The sequence below is a fragment of the Staurois parvus genome, unplaced genomic scaffold (genome assembly GCF_062004578.1).
Source record: "Staurois parvus isolate SC_StPar_1 unplaced genomic scaffold, SC_StPar_1.0 ptg001590l, whole genome shotgun sequence".
Taxonomy (NCBI): Eukaryota; Metazoa; Chordata; class Amphibia; order Anura; family Ranidae; genus Staurois; species Staurois parvus.
In genome coordinates, this window is record NW_028319386.1 from 509,475 (window position 1) to 520,000 (window position 10,526).

Sequence of the window (10,526 nt, forward strand, 5' to 3'; positions counted from 1 at the left end):
TGGATGGTAACTTGATGCCATCTGTGAAAAAGCTGAAGTTAAAGAGAGGATGGCTTCTACAAATGGATAATGATCCTAAACACACCTCGAAATCCACGGGGGATTACATCAAGAGGCATAAACTGAAGGTTTTGCCATGGCCTTCACAATCTCCTGACCTCAACATCATTGAAAATCTATGGATAGACCTTAAAAGAGCCGTGCGTGACAGACAGCCCAGAAATCTCAAGGAACTGGAAGACTTTTGTAAGGAAGAATGGGCAAAGATACCTCAAACAAGAATTGAAAGACTCTTGGCTGGCTACAAAAAGCGTTTACAAGCTGTGATACTTGCCAAAGGGGGCAGTACAAGATATTAACTCTGCAGGGGGCCCAAAATTTGCAGACGCCATTTTTTTGTTTTCTGTTATTTTGAAAGTGTAAATGATGGAAATAAAATCTAACTTTTGTTGACATATTATAAGAATGTCTAATCTGTAATTTGATGCTTTTTGGAGATTTTTCCATCTTTCCTTGGCTTCTTTATGCACATTAATACCAATTTTTAGCTGGGGTGCCCAAACTTTCGATCACCACTGTATGTGTATATAAAGACACAGCAAAGAGATAATTAGGAAGGGAATTACAGGGTTAAGTTACTTGCCCATATGCCTGGGTTTGCAGATCCAAGTTGCGGAGCAGGACGATTCTTTATCTCCTCCTTCGATGTTAGCTGGGAGATCTGTGTATATCAACTTAAAACTAGCTTTTCTCTTCTTAAAAGTCCCTCTCAAAGGGAGGGGGGCTCTGACTACACGTTTTGGGAGTGGTCAGTGGCAAACTCAGTTAAAACTAACAGCTTCATAATCCATGACATGAAACACACAGTTGACCTGAGGAATGTTCAATTCTCTTTTAAGTCCGGGAGAGAAGCTATTATCTGTTTTATGATGTGGGGGCTTACACAGTTTTGGGGTCAGTGCTTCCCAATTCTCTGAGAAATGCTGGCCTTATCAGAACGTAGGTGAGAAAGGTTATATTTCAGCAGACTGCCTGGTACCTGGACTCAGGATGCTTAACCTGGCTGACCCACACCATCTGTCAGGAGATAACGTTTGCCTCTCAGGACGGCAGGGGGTAGGGAATGAGGGCTGAGAAATAGAAAATATCTAGAATAAAAAGAGAGGAATAAATGGAAAAGGAGAACTCCGCTCCAACTCTGATGAGCTAGTTTGCTACACCGCGCTCCTCTTACTTTACTAAATGTGCTTAAACAATTAAGAAGTTCCAAAAATATGTGCTGTGATTCAAACATAAATTAATCAAAATAGGTATAAAAATATAAAATAACATTTATATTTAATTCATATAGTGATATTTCCAAACTCAATTACATAAGTTTCAATAAAAGTGCTTCTCTTGGGAAAAAAAAAATGCTCTTTAAATTTGGATGTTAATATGCGCTCACCTCAAAGGAAGCCTAAACTATCAATTAGGAAACCATAACTTTATATTTAAAAGACAGGACGAATCCTCTCTTATCAATGATATGCAGGATAATGGTTGTAGTTCTCCATTTCATCCACCAGGGTTTGCTTGGTAGTCTACTCCCCTTCTACGGATTGGATTGCATGGACCTCTCCCTCTTCGTGCTGCAGGATAAGGATTTATCTTCGTTTTCCTTATTTCTCCTCAGAGTCCTATGGAAAAAAGAAGCCTTTAGTGCCTTATCCTTTAACACTTTTATTTGTGTGCAGTAGAAGAATACACTCACAATATCAACAATATTAGTAAGCCTTCTAGAGCCTCCTCTGTGTGTGCTGAACACACAGCCTATACTCGCCGCTATGATCTCGAGTGCGTGGTGACGTCAGAGCCCCTTCCCTACGAGTTGCGCCACTGGCTCACGTGGCTTCGTCAGGGGAATGTACCCCCGGTGGATAAAATGGAGAATTACACCTATTATCCTGCATATCATTGATAGAAGAGATGATTCATCCTGTCTTTTAACCCCTTCACGTCGGCGCCTCCCAGCCCTTTAAGAGTTTCAGAAGCCGGGAGGCGGGGTTTAGAGAACCGGCGTACGCGTCGTCACATGATCGAGAAAAGGTCCCGATCGAAAGAGGAGACCGGGACCTTTCTGCGAGTACCGGACATGTGTGCTGGGCGCGCGCTCTTGGCGCATGTGATTTTTCTTAACCACTTCATGTCCGGACACTTTAACCCCCTTCCTGTCCAGGGCAATTTTCAGCTTTCAGCGCTATCACACTTTGAATGATAATTTCGCGGTCATGCAACACTGTACCCATATGAATTTTTTACCATTTGTTTGAGTCAGATAAAGCTTTTATTTTGGTGGTGTTCATTCACCACTGGGATTTTTTTTTTTTTTTTTTTGCTATATAAATGAAAAAGTCCACAAATTTTGAAAAAAAAAATAACATTTTGCAAATAAATAATCTTTCTTCATAAATCTTGGCCAAAATGTATTCAGTTATCTTTTTTATTAAAAAAAAAACCCAAATTAGTTTATAACCAAAAATATTTTTTTTTTACATTTTTATATTATTATGTGTTGGGGTTTTTTTTGTTTTTTTTTACAGTCACCCTTGGTGGTATATATTCACCGCTGGGATTTTTTTTTTTTTGCTATGTAAATGAAAAAGTCCAAAAATTTTGAAAAAAAGTGTTTTTCTTATAAAAGTTTGCAAATAAATAATATTTCATCATAAATCTTGGCTAAAATTTATTCCGTTAGCTTTTTAGTAAAAAAAAAAAAAGCCAAAATTAGTTTATAACCAAAAATTATAATTTTTAGACATTTTTATTTAGTTTTTTTATATTTTTTTTTTTTTACATAGTCACCCTAGCAGTGGTGACACTGTACTAGTGGGGGGTGAAGAAGAATTTTTTTTTTTTTTTTTTTTACAGTGATTGCTTTTACACACATAGGATGTAAGAGCAATCATTTCTCTTTTTCTCTGTCTGCATTCTTGCAGCCATTGAGAACTACTGAGTGAACTGTGATTGGTCACAGCTTGTCACATGGTACAAGGCTGTTGTGAATAGCCCTGTACCATGTGATCTCTGTGATCATTCACAGATTTCACACGTAGTAAGCAATGATGTCACAAGTGACATCTTGCTTACTACTTTGCATGTGATCACTGATTGGCCAATCAGCGATCACATGATCGGGACCTCGTACAGGGGTCCTGTCCGACGATCGGTGTTTCACTGTGTCTGGAGGACACAGCGGGCACCAGATTGCGGTGCTGCGCGGCCCCATGGAGCGCGCACAGCTAGAAGTGGCGGGTGCCGTTTATGAACGGCAACCCGCCCCTGGAGTGCCACCGTCCTGACGTTTATAAACAGTAGGCGGACGGCAAGTGGTTAATAGAATGCAAATGTGCGGCCGCTCGGCCTCTAGGCCCAGACACCGGGAGGCCGCACATTTGCGTTCGGCCGGCGTCAAGATGTTAATCTCTTGCCGACCGCGCATAGCCGAATGACGGCTTCACCGCGGCCGGCCAGTTCTGAGTGGACGTCATATGACGTCCTCCCAGAACGCGCTCTCCTGCGCGCCCCAGGGGGCGCGCACCCGGCGATCTCCGTGATCGCTGTGTCCTACGGACACAGCTGATCACGTGATGTGGTGAAAGGCCGATCCCACCGGCCTTTTTCCACGTGATCAGCGGTGTCCAATGACACGCTGATCACAGGGAAATGCAAGTGCCGGTTCTGGGCTGCACTTTCCTCACGCTGTCAGATCGTGAGGAAAGTACTGCCGAGAACCGGCAGTTGTCAGAGCGGGGATCGGCACCGATCATCAGGGCACTGATGATCAGTGCCCTGATGATCGGTGCCCAGCAGTGACACCCGCAAGTTCCGCCCAGCAGTGCGCCCACTAGCCCCGCCCACCCGTTCCCAGCAGTGCCCCCACCTGTGCCCAGCAGTGCACCCACCTGTGCCACTCTGCAGTGCCACCTACCTGTGCCCAGAAGTGCCACCTACATGTGCCCAGCAGTGCCACCCACCTGTGCCCACCAGTGCCACCCACCTGTGCCCACCAGTGCCACCCACCAGTGCTGCCCACCAGTGCCACCCACCAGTGCTGCCAGTCAGTGCCGCCAGTCAGTGCCCAGAAGTGATGCCAGTCAGTGCAGTCTATCAGTACCCATCATCAGTGTCACCTATCAGTGCCGCCTATCAGTGCTGCATATCAGTGCCGCCTATCCGTGCCACCTCATTAGTACTGCCTATCAGTGCCCTTTAGTGCTGCCTATCAGTGCCCATCAGTGCCGCCTCATCAACGCAAATCAGTGGAGAAAAAATACCTGTTTGAAAAATTTTATAAAAGAAACAAATAAACTTTTTTTATTTTTTTCAAATTTTTTGCACTTTTTTTAATTTATAGCGCAAAAAGTAAAGCGCCCAGTGGCGATTAAATACCACCAAAAGAAAGCTCTACTTGTGAGAAAAAAATGATCAAAATTTCATATGGGTACAATGTTGCATGACTGCGCAATTGTCAATCAAAGTGCGGCAGCGCTGAAAGCTGAAAATTGGCCTGGTAAGGAAGGGGGTATAAGTGCCGGGTAGGCAAGTGGTTAAATATAAAGTTATGGTTGCCTAATTGATAGTTAGGCTTCCATTGAGGTGAGCGCATATTAAGATCTAAATTTGAAGAGCACTTTTTTTTTTTTCAAGAGAAGCACTTTTATTGAAACTTACGTAATTGACTTTGGAAATATCACTATATGAATGGATTAGAAATTTTATTTATATTTTTATACCTATTTTGATTAATTTATGTTTGATTGAATCACAACACATATTTTTGGCACTTATAATATACACTGTCACTGTACTATTGACACTGGCTGGAAAGGGGTTAACAATTAGGGGTTAACTGTGTCCCTACAAATGTTTTCTGTGTGTAAAGAGTGCGGTTTTTACTGAGTGTGCGGTTTTCAGCTTTAACCACCTCCCGCCGCCATATAGTCCAATGATGGGCGCAAGGCGGTTCTCTCGTTCTGGGAGGACGTCATATGACATCCTCCCATTCTAACTGCGCATGCGCGGCTCCGGGAGCGCGCAGCGCGGCGATCGGCGGTGCGCTCTGTCCCTCGGACACAGCGGATCACCGCTCAACGAAAAGAGCCGAAGATGTCAGCTCGGTCATGTGATCAGCTGTGTCCAATCACAGCTGATCGCATGTAAATAGGGAGATGCCGGTTATCGGCATTTCTCTCCTCATGAGATGTCACGCTGACAGAGGAGAGGAGAGCCGGTAATCAGTATTCCTCGGAGGGGACATCTACACTGATCATCAGGGCACTGATGATCAGTGTGCCCTGATGATCTGTGTAGCCTCAGCAGTGCCACCTGTCAGTGTCCATCAGTGCCAGCTGTCAGTCCATGCCACCTGCCAGTGCCCATCAGTGTCACATATCAGTGCCCATCTGAGCTGCCTTTCAGTGTCACCCATCAGTGCCAGTCAGTGCTGCCTAACAGTGCCAGTCAGTGCCGCCTATCAGTGCCATATATGAGTGTTGCCTTTCAGTGATGCCTGTCAATGCCCATCAGTGCCACCTACCAGTGCCTTCTCATCAGTGCCCATCAGTACCACCTATTAGTGTCCATCAGTGCAGCCTATCAGTACCCATCACTGCACCCTCTATAGCGCACATCAGTGAAGGAGAAAAATCACTTATTTACAAAACTTTATAACAAAAACAAGTGGTTTTTGGTGTTTTAAGAAAAAATAAAAAAACCCTGAGGTGATTAAATACCACCAAAATAAAGCTGTCTCAAAAAAAATGCTAAAAATTTCATATGGGTACAGTGTTGCATGACCGTGCAATTGTCAAAGTGCGACAGCGCTGAAAGCTGGAAATTGGCCTGGGCAGGAAGGGGGTAGAAGCGCCCGGTAGGCAGGAAGGGGGTAGAAGCGCCCGGTAGGCAGGAAGGGGGTAGAAGCGCCCTGTAGGCAGGAAGGGGGTAGAAGCGCCCTGTAGGCAGGAAGGGGGTAGAAGCGCCCTGTAGGCAGGAAGGGGGTAGAAGCGCCCGGTAGGCAGGAAGGGGGTAGAAGCGCCCGGTAGGCAGGAAGGGGGTAGAAGCGCCCGGTAGGCAGGAAGGGGGTAGAAGCGCCCTGTAGGCAGGAAGGGGGTAGAAGCGCCCTGTAGGCAGGAAGGGGGTAGAAGCGCCCTGTAGGCAGGAAGGGGGTAGAAGCGCCCGGTAGGCAGGAAGGGGGTAACAGTGCCCTGTAGGCAGGAAGGGGGTAGAAGCGCCCTGTAGGCAGGAAGGGGGTAGAAGCGCCCTGTAGGCAGGAAGGGGGTAGAAGCGCCCTGTAGGCAGGAAGGGGGTAGAAGCGCCCGGTAGGCAGGAAGGGGGTAGAAGCGCCCGGTAGGCAGGAAGGGGGTAGAAGCGCCCGGTAGGCAGGAAGGGGGTAGAAGCGCCCGGTAGGCAGGAAGGGGGTAGAAGTGCCCTGTAGGCGAGGGCTTATAGTTAGCAGCAGGGTTGGAGTGGCCAACTAGAGGACTGTGGCATTCTACAGTGGGCCCTACTAGTGCAGTCGCTAGATTGGACCTGTAGATACCTTCAATTGATGAGAACACACTGCTCTTTGTAGCCCCTCCTGATGCTTTGCTGCTTGAGGACTTCAGAAAGAAATGCCATTTAGATGTTCCCAGTGGTTTTTTTATACACGTTTTTACTGAGAGATGTGCTGGTTTTTAAAAAAATGGATGAAAACGAATGAAAAAACGGGTGTAAAATGGATGGAAATTGATGAAAACAGATGAAAAAAAACACATGAAAAATGAATGAAAAAATGAATGTGAAACGGATGAAAAAACTGATGTAAAGCAGATGTAAACGGATAAAAAAAATGGATGTATATGGATGAAAACACTGAATAAACTGATGAAAAATGGATGGAAATGCTTTTTCTTTGAAAAAACGTGGCTGAACTGATAAAAAAAAAAAACATATGTAATGTGTCAGTGAGTGATGACATCATCACGATCCCACAGCCTGCTCTTCTATTGTCTGCTGGGCCTTCTGATCTGTGTCAGTGTTGCTGTGTTGTGTTGGATCTGTCACTGTGTGGGATCACTCCGTACAGCTGCCTGCTGTCACAGCGTTTTACCTCCCCCCATTACCTGGGGAATTCCAGCCTGAGATCTGTCAGAGTGTGGATCCATCATCCTCCACTCACCGCAACTGTCACCCGCCACTGCCAGCCACATATGCAGTCCATTCGTGACACTGATCTGGTCTTTAATATTGGTGCTGGTGTTAAAGTAGTGCAGTGCCGTATCGCAAAAAATGGCCTGGTCAGGTGGGGGGGGGGGATCCTCTGCAGGACAAGTGGTTAACAGTAACATACACCCCCCCCCCCCCAAACAAGTCTAAATACTTCCTTTAAAATAACATTTTATTCAGGGATGTCACAAGTTGTTCACATGTCAAATGGCTGTATTTTACATCTGCTGAAAGGGAAGCCCCCCCCAACATTCAATGTTTTCTGAAAGTAAATCACCAGCATTTCTCTAGTTGATCCTCAAAGACCAGATCTTGTTTATTCCAAAAAATGTGCCCCCTGAACTGGATGGAGATCAGAAACGGAGGCAGCGCACAGCACTGCGGATACAGCCGTAGTCAGGGAGCTGCTTGACGAGACCTAGATGGAGACAGAAATTGGATCAGAATTAGAAGACAGTTGCTGGAAATCGCCGGCATTCATTAACAACATTTAACGATTAACAAGTTAACATTTTTTTCTTTGGATGAAGTGTGGATGCACTTTGATTGCTCGCCATGTCTCCATTGGGAAGGATGACCCTCTCTGTTGTGACCTTGCACTACACATGCTCAGTTGCTCGCTGTTTTCAGGCACTGTGCTGAAGATGTAAAGGCCGATGTGCTGACAGCCTAAAGATTTACTGCTGCTCATGGAGCTCTGGGCTTCAGTAAAATGGCCGCCTCCAGCAAGGAGAAAAAGGAGTGATGCTAAAGGCAATTTACACGGCACACTTATTTTGGTAGCATGATTATAAATGTAATATCTGTAGGGGGTCCAAAAGCTGCCCTGTGGGGGATGAGGGTCCAAAGGCTGCTCTATGGAGGATGGGTGGTGAAAGCTGACCTGTGGGGGATAGACGGACGGCGCCCTCGGCCCAGATCCCTCAGTATAGACGGACGGCGCCCTCGGCCCAGATCCCTCAGTATAGACGGACGGCGCCCTCGGCCCAGATCCCTCAGTATAGACGGACGGCGCCCTCGGCCCAGATCCCTCAGTATAGACGGACGGCGCCCTCGGCCCAGATCCCTCAGTATAGACGGACGGCGCCCTCGGCCCAGATCCCTCAGTATAGACGGACGGCGCCCTCGGCACAGAGCCCTCAGTATAGACGGACGGCGCCCTCGGCCCAGATCCCTCAGTATAGACGGACGGCGCCCTCGGCCCAGATCCCTCAGTATAGACGGACGGCGCCCTCGGCCCAGATCCCTCAGTATAGACGGACGGCGCCCTCGGCCCAGAGCCCTCAGTATAGACGGACGGCGCCCTCGGCCCAGAGCCCTCAGTATAGACGGACGGCGCCCTCGGCCCAGAGCCCTCAGTATAGACGGACGGCGCCCTCGGCCCAGAGCCCTCAGTATAGACGGACGGCGCCCTCGGCCCAGAGCCCTCAGTATAGACGGACGGCGCCCTCGGCCCAGAGCCCTCAGTATAGACGGACGGCGCCCTCGGCCCAGAGCCCTCAGTATAGACGGACGGCGCCCTCGGCCCAGAGCCCTCAGTATAGACGGACGGCGCCCTCGGCCCAGAGCCCTCAGTATAGACGGACGGCGCCCTCGGCCCAGAGCCCTCAGTATAGACGGACGGCGCCCTCGGCCCAGAGCCCTCAGTATAGACCAGTGGTGAGCAACTGTGGCCCTCCAGCTTGTTGTAGTCCCATGAGGCATTGCAAAACTGACAGTTACAAGCATGAGTCCCAAAGGCAGAGGCATGATGGGACTTGTAGTTCGCCAAAAGCAGGAGGGCCAAAGTTGCCCACCCCTGATATAGACGAACGGTCCCTCAGCACAGATCCATCACTATAGACGGACGGCGCCCTCAGCAAAAGTCCTCAAGCATAGACGGACGGTGACCTCAGCAAAAAGCCCTCAGTATAGACACCTCAGTATAAACGCAGGATGCCCTCAGCAAAAAGCCCTCAGTATAGACGGACGGCGCCCTCAGCCCAGATCCCTCAGTATAGACAGATGGTCCCCGCCCAGCACAAACCCCCAGTCAGTATAGACGTACAGTCCACGGTACCACTTGAAACTGCCAAAGTAAACGTACGTAAGGACGTCTTCAAGTGGTCAGTAACACTTTAACCTCCCAAACTAAAACAACGTTCGGATGGAATAACCTTCGGGATGAAAGTCACAACTACAGGAAAGGCTTTACATTATAAACGACCCACCATGTGCAGCTCCAGCAGGACACTTGTCAGATGTACTTTCAGCCGACGTCCCTCAAGGTTTCAGCACCGATGGGCTGCCAAGAGAAGACAAAAATCTTCAGCATTTCACACATTTGTCATCATACATACACATTACAATCTTACTCTGTGCGACGTGCATGGTGATATGTAATGTGTGTATTGCAAGTGCAGTTTTCATGCGTATGCGCCCCAAACTGTGTGCTGATGTTCATTCGAACGGGGGGGGGGGGGGCCCTCAAAAATTTTTTTATTTAAAGGGTGGGATATTTTGTGTGTTTGGGTATAACTAATTTTTACTCTTAAAACCTTTTATTTTACATCACATAGGGCACATAAAGTCCCCATGTGATGACGTTTTGGTAAACAGATCATGGTTAATGAGACACTCGGGGTCTAATAGACCGGCATGAATCCCCTGAATGTAATGCAGTGCAGATCGCATTGCATTCCATTATTTCCTGGTCATGCTGGTTGGGGACACAGAGGCTGACCTGACAGTGACATCATACACATGGCTTTCTGGGTGTGTCTGGTGTTGCTCTGTACTCCTGACATTCCTCCTCACATTGACTGTTTCTACCATCCCAGCTACCACCTTCCTACCCAGACAGACCCTCTCCTCACCCCGCCTGCAGTGACCAAACACCAGACTTCTGTGGAATTCTAATGAAGAAGCCCAGGGAAGGAGATCTGACAAACTTCCCTATAGGGGGTGCCGGACAAACGCCCTGTAGGTGTGCCGGACAAACGCCTTGTAGGGGATGCCGGACGAACAACCTGTAGGGGGTACCGGACAACGCACTGTAGCGGGTCTCGGACAAACACCCTTTAGGGGGAGCCAGACAAACGCCCTGTTGCGGGTGCTGCACAAACGCCTTGTAGCAGGTGCCGCACAAACGCCCTGTATTGGGTGTCGGACAAACGCAATGTAGGGGGTGCCGCACAGCAACCTGTAGGGGGTACCAAACAAACGCCATGTGCTGGACAAACGCCCTGTAGGTGGTGCCGGACACACATCCTGTAGCAGGTGACGGACAAACGCAACGT

The 10,526-nt window shown here is 48.0% G+C and overlaps 1 long non-coding RNA gene across 2 annotated transcripts in view; it reads right to left on the reverse strand.

Moving 5' to 3' along the window:
- Positions 1-1,313: 1,313 nt before the first annotated feature.
- The window catches only part of LOC149435178 (uncharacterized), a 16,003-nt gene continuing 6,790 nt past the window's right edge, over positions 1,314-10,526 (reverse strand). The window contains exons 3-5 of one of the 2 annotated variants that reach the window (XR_016308537.1): positions 9,459-9,532; positions 7,526-7,666; positions 1,314-1,679 (exon numbers count right to left, since the gene is read on the reverse strand). This is a non-coding gene — a long non-coding RNA (uncharacterized LOC149435178). Of the gene's footprint in view, positions 1,680-7,402; positions 7,667-9,458; positions 9,533-10,526 lie in introns of those variants that run through there. The other variant, XR_016308536.1, reaches the window with a different exon arrangement.